The sequence below is a fragment of the Oryctolagus cuniculus genome, chromosome 18 (genome assembly GCF_964237555.1).
Source record: "Oryctolagus cuniculus chromosome 18, mOryCun1.1, whole genome shotgun sequence".
NCBI classification, from domain to species: Eukaryota; Metazoa; Chordata; class Mammalia; order Lagomorpha; family Leporidae; genus Oryctolagus; species Oryctolagus cuniculus.
Window position 1 is genome coordinate 59,430,818 of NC_091449.1, and position 6,000 is coordinate 59,436,817.

Consider the following 6,000-nt stretch of genomic DNA (forward strand, 5'->3'; position numbering starts at 1 on the left):
CAGAACACTGCGTAGCCCTGTCTGGTTTGGTACTTTTGCCAGATTTACATATTTTAATGGAGTATTATTTCCATACCTGCACTCACATAAGCTAAGAGGAATTGGATGGAGTTGTGTAATGTCCTTTCAGCGTCTTCCAGGGGCTTCCGAGGAAATATCTGAGTCACAGATGCAGGGAAACAGAACCTTGCAGACACTCACGCTTAAATGCACAAGGCGGGAAGGTTAGTAAAATGGTATAGTCTTGTCCGTGCCGCCACCTTAGGCTCTGGCCCTGCTGCCATTTTGCATACAGGCTTCATGCTAAGCCCAGCCTGGCTTACTAGAAGTCAGGTGACCAAATGGCCCAACCACACGCGTCAGCTCCACCCCCACCCTAAAGGGATTCGCTGCTCCCACTTCCTTACCCCTGCAAAGCTGTGTGAAACCTGTTCTCCCAGTCCAGGCTGCTGTTCTCTCGTGCATGGGGAGGCCACCTGTCGGTGCCTTCCACCCGATGATAAACCTTTTCCCTTAAAAAATAAAATCCACAAGAGGACTCCTGTGCCTGCTCTTTTCCAAGCTCTTCACAGATACCAGGGAATTAACACCTCCCTGTCAAGGACAGCAGGCAGAGTGCTTGCTGATAAAATTAACTGTTCAGCGACAGGAGCAGCAAGGGACCGTGATCCCATCAGGTCTCGGGCAGTTGTGGGAGGAGAGCCCCGGGCTCAGCCTCTGGTGATCACTGGCTGTGCCTAATGACTGTGCAGTGGCCTGTGCAATGGCTTGAGAGGAGCACAAACCTGCTCTGCTACCAGACACAGGAGCAGGGGGAGCAGGGGGTGTGACAGGGCAGGCAATTACAGGCTCAGGAGGTGAAGGCAGCGTGAAGACGTAATAGGCTGCGTAGCCTTGGAGCTTTACCATTTGTGTGTGTGTGTGTGCATTTCTTTTATTTCGCTTAGATATGTTCATACTTTTTTGTTTCATTGTGAAATGCACCTTTGACACAATGAGCATAAAACGCATATTTAACTCTTTCAAGGGATTTGGTGTTGGGTGCACTCCATGCCTAGATGTCACCAACCACAGAAACGCCAGAAGACACAAACTTGCTAAGACCCATCAACATCTGTTTCAAAGCTCGTTGCTATCTTGAGAAGACAGTGCCAAAATCCCCCACACCTCACCCAGTTGCAGAAAGTGGAAGACTTTCCTTTATGTAGAGTGACTGCCTGCTAGGTTAATTTTGCTAAAGTTTTGATCCCATAAGTTTTGTGCGCGTATAAAAAGTGGTTATTGTTCATGTTACATGAAACAATGATAATCATGGTAGTGCCGGTATGGTGGTAGCAACACCTCCTTAAAAATTAAATATGCCATTTTATATCAGGGTCAACCACATATTTTTAATGAAACTGATTTGTTAATGCATCTCAATTCAGTAAAATTCTGTTTTGAAGAAAACATTGATTTTGTAGCAATTATACATATAGGAATATTGGTGGAGCACAGCATGTTGGTAAAAGCCATGATTTTTAATAATTTAAAAAACCTATAGATGAGAAATACACTTGACCTTGGTCAAGGGCTGCATATTCAAAATTGGCAACCTAACCAGCTGCAGCATGAGAAGCTTCAGAAACTTTTAGGAACTTGTAATTATTGATACAAAATTTCCAAAGACAACGTGATATTTGTTCTTACAAGATAAAGAGGAGACCCAGACTGAGAGATGAGAGCTAAATGGTGTATGAAATTTAATTTTGTCCCTCTATAATTATGTTTTAGAATGTTCTGTATTAAAAATTCTCATTTATAACTGGATAAATGGTATAATCCATGCTGGATTTATACTGAGAAAGCCTTTCATTTGTGAACTATGTCAATTTGATGAAACATTGAAAATAATCATAAATAGAAATAATTTGTTAACCAATTTTGCTTTTAAACATATTTGACTCCCCAAAAAGTATTTTAAATGACAGAAGAAAGTGAGTGTTAGTAAAAAATACTTGGCTGATACTTGGCTTCTTTGTCAAATAAAAAAAAAAAAACCTCCTTCATTTGCTTCAGTTTTACCTGGTAACGAGGCACTTCCAGCCTTTACCTCAAATTTAGAAATATGACTTGCAGAAAAGAGTCATTTGTACTAGTTGCATATGCTAACCCTTAAATGTAATCTTGAAGAGTACAGGCGTGCTAATTTTAAAAAATTAAACTAAGTTTTAGAATAAAAATTTAGGAAACACTAAAACCACATTGTTAAAAATAAACTAAGAAACAAAAATCCCTGAATATGAATGGATCAAACCATTTTAATGTTAAAATAACCAATACAAGGAGGTTTTTTTCTTTAATATGTATAAATTAAGCAGTATAATATTAATATATTACTTTTAGTTTTTATAGAAATTGTTAAATGAGATTGTTTTGGAGTAAAATTACAGATAGTGCAAATCTACCCATAAAATGACCCTAATTTATCAGGCTATATTGTTTTTTAATTATTTTACCCTTAAAATTGATATCCTTAAAACTTGATGATAAGTTGTGAAGATAAGAGCCCTAAAAGATAAACATAAGGCAGACGATATTGTTTATTTGTGTGACCTGCTTGAAGTCATGGATCTTGGACATGAAAGGTCAGGACTTGAGCCAAGTGTTTAGGGAGCAGTAACTTACAAGGGTGCGGAAGCTTTTTTCTGCCAAGGAACATCTGGATATTTGTACCATCATGGGAAGGCCATACAAAGTTATCAGCTAAATAATTAGCCTGCTATAGATTTATTGAATTTTGAGTGTTGTCTGCAGTTGCCTGCAGATGATTTCACGGGCCTTACCCAGCCCCTGGGCTGGATGTTCCCCAGCTCTGCAACCTACAGGACAGCGCACCATGCACAAGAAACTTAGATGTTCCCAGTATGCTTTGTCTCGTTAGTGTATGAAAAGGGGAGGAAAATAACGCAGGCTCCTTAAGAGGTCCAAATATGAAACTGTAGTCCAAGGAATAGATAACAGAGAAGAGCACAGTGCTGACTGAGCAGAGCTGGAGGAAGTCAGTCCCGTCCTGCAAAAGGAGGAGATCTGGGCTGCAGCACGGGGGATGGGTGGGTCGCTGTGTAGGTGCATAAGTCAGAGCCTGCACTCTGCTGAGGGCCCGGGGACCAAGCTAGGTCCTAGCTAGCTAGGAAATAGAGAGTTTGGGTTTGCTACATAAAATGCTAGATTCAAAGGTTAGATTAGAAATGCTAGAGAAGAGGCAAGCATACAACCTCTTAAACAGAAAACATATAATACAATTTGCTGTACGTAAATATAATTTGCTCTACAAGTTGTTTTTGGCAGTCATTTATTCATGTATGCATTCAACAAACATTTACAGGACGGGTACCACGTACCTGGAATCACTCTGCGCAGTGAGAGAATAAGCGAGACAGAGTCCCTTCCTTACAGAGAACTGCAGAGGGAACCAACAATAACTGACCTGAGTCCTAGATCACAGTGTGCTGTGGAAGTCCAGTGAAGACAAGCAAAGCAAGTCATGGGCGTTCGAGCAGTGGACTGCAACTTTAGATGAGAGGGCCAGGAAGCAAAGCTAACGCTTACATTATGTGTTTTACAGTCATCCCTCTGTCTCTATAGGTTCTGCACCCATGGTTTTACCACTCTTGCCCTAAAATTATTGGAGAAATGACTGTGTCTGTCCCACACATGTACAGATTTTTTGCCTGTCAGTATTCCCTAAACAATACAGTATAGGTACTATTTATATTTTCAAGATGTTGCAGGCAATCTAGAAATGATTTCAAGTTCAAGGGACAATGTGAATGTGTTATCTACAAATATATTTCTTTTTTTTTTTTTTTTTTTTTTTTGACAGGCAGAGTGGACAGTGAGAGAGAGAGACAGAGAGAGAAAGGTCTTCCTTTGCCGTTGGATCACCCTCCAATGGCCGCCGCTGCAGCCGGCGCACCGTGCTGATCTGATGGCAGGAGCCAGGATCCAGGTGCTTCTCCTGGTCTCCCATGGGGTGCAGGGCCCAAGCACCTGGGCCATCCTCCACTGCACTCCCTGGCCATAGCAGAGAGCTGGCCTGGAAGAGGGGCAACCGGGACAGAATCCGGCACCCTAACCGGGACTAGAACCCGGTGTGCCGGCGCCGCAAGGTGGAGGATTAGCCTATTGAGCCATGGCGCCGGCCTACAAATATATTTCTCATGTAGGCAGCTTGAGTATCCGTGGATCTCAGTACCCAAGAGTGTCCTGGAGCCAATCCCCTGTGGATACTGAGGGTCAACTGTGTATATACTTTAATAACTAACATTATTAACAATGTTCTCTGGTAATTAATACCCTGATAAAGAGTATAATTTAATTTAATAATACAATTATAATAATTTAATGTTCACAACAATTTTTTGAGGTAGATGTGTAAGTTTAGCTACTTATCCTAGGGCACATAACTGAAAAGTAGCATCACTATTTTAAATTCAGGCTATGTGGCCTGAAGCCATGTTTCTAATCATCATGTTAATACTCTTACCTGACTGTGAATTCACCAAGACCGTCAGTCAGCCGAAGCATACACAAGGGGAACAGTGGGCACAACACCCTGATCAGGCATACACTTGGCGTATTTAAGAAGCATCCACACTGCCCCAAGTGGCTGAAACTGAGTTAGAAAGCAGGAAAGTGAAAGGGAACTGAAGTGCAGTCATTAACACACGGTGCTGCATTGAAAGTGGAGGACATGGCCGGCACCGCGGCTCACTAGGCTAATCCTCCGCCTAGCGGCGCCGGCACACCAAGTTCTAGTCCCGGTCGGGGCACCAGATTCTGTCCCAGTTGCCCCCTCTTCCAGGCCAGCTCTCTGCTGTGGCCAGGGAGTGCAGTGGAGGATGGCCCAGGTGCTTGGGCCCTGCACCCCATGGGAGACCAGGAGAAGCACCTGGCTCCTGGCTCCTGCCATCGGATCAGCGCGGTGCGCCGGCCATTGGAGGGTGAACCAGCGGCAAAAGGAAGACCTTTCTCTCTGTCTCTCTCTCTCACTGTCCAATCTGCCTGTCAAAAAATTAAAAAAAATAAAAAAATAAAAAAATAAAAAAAAAGAAAGTGGAGGATAGTAGATGTCGAAGTGTAGAAAGAGAAAGATCAACTCACATGGCACCATTCAGATAGCCGGTGATTCTGGCTGGGGTTCAAGGGCTGCTGATTGCATTGGCCTTCATGACATAGCACATTGGCTAGGCTACGCAGCCCCTACCCAAACATGAATCTCTGTGTGCTCTGAAGGTTTTTCTGTAGATGCGTTTAAAGTTTGTAAGCTGTTGACTTGAAGTAGTGCCCGTTATCCCGGCTGATCGGGATGCCTTGGTTTAAGCAGCTGATGAACTTAGAATGGAGATGAGTCATCTGGAGGAAAACAGGGACGCAGACAGGAGGTTCAGTTTTTCTTAATGACCTACCCTACACATTTCCAACTTCAGTGTCCCACCCCCACAATTGAATAAACCAGTTCTTTGCAGTCTCTTAGTATGTATCCCCTGTTATATGATGACAGGGAAAGACACTGGTCAGATCAGAATTTAAATGGAAGGTGACATTAAATATTGGGTATGAATGAGTGTGGGAGCCAGAGAGAAGTACTTGCCCATTGGCATTATCAGACATCAAGGAATTAATCACTGTGGTAGGTTTTGCCTCTTCTAGCATAGTCGTCTTCTGCCATTCATGTCTTTGACTTGGGAGAATGTCAGTAGCATGAACACAGCCAGCTGCTCTGCTGTGTTCAAAATATCCAAGTCTGTGAATTTATTGCAAGGGTCCAGATACAGAAACAACAGCAGGAGCTCTCTCTCAGGGCAGAGGTCCTTGCTGAGAGATAGACAGAAAACCAGCATCCCCAGATGGTGGACCCTTTAAACAAGACTCAGTCCATTAGCACAGTGGAAAATTATCAAGCCATCCTAAAGTGATATTTGACAGAAAAAAAAAAGAGAGAGATTAAATGATTGC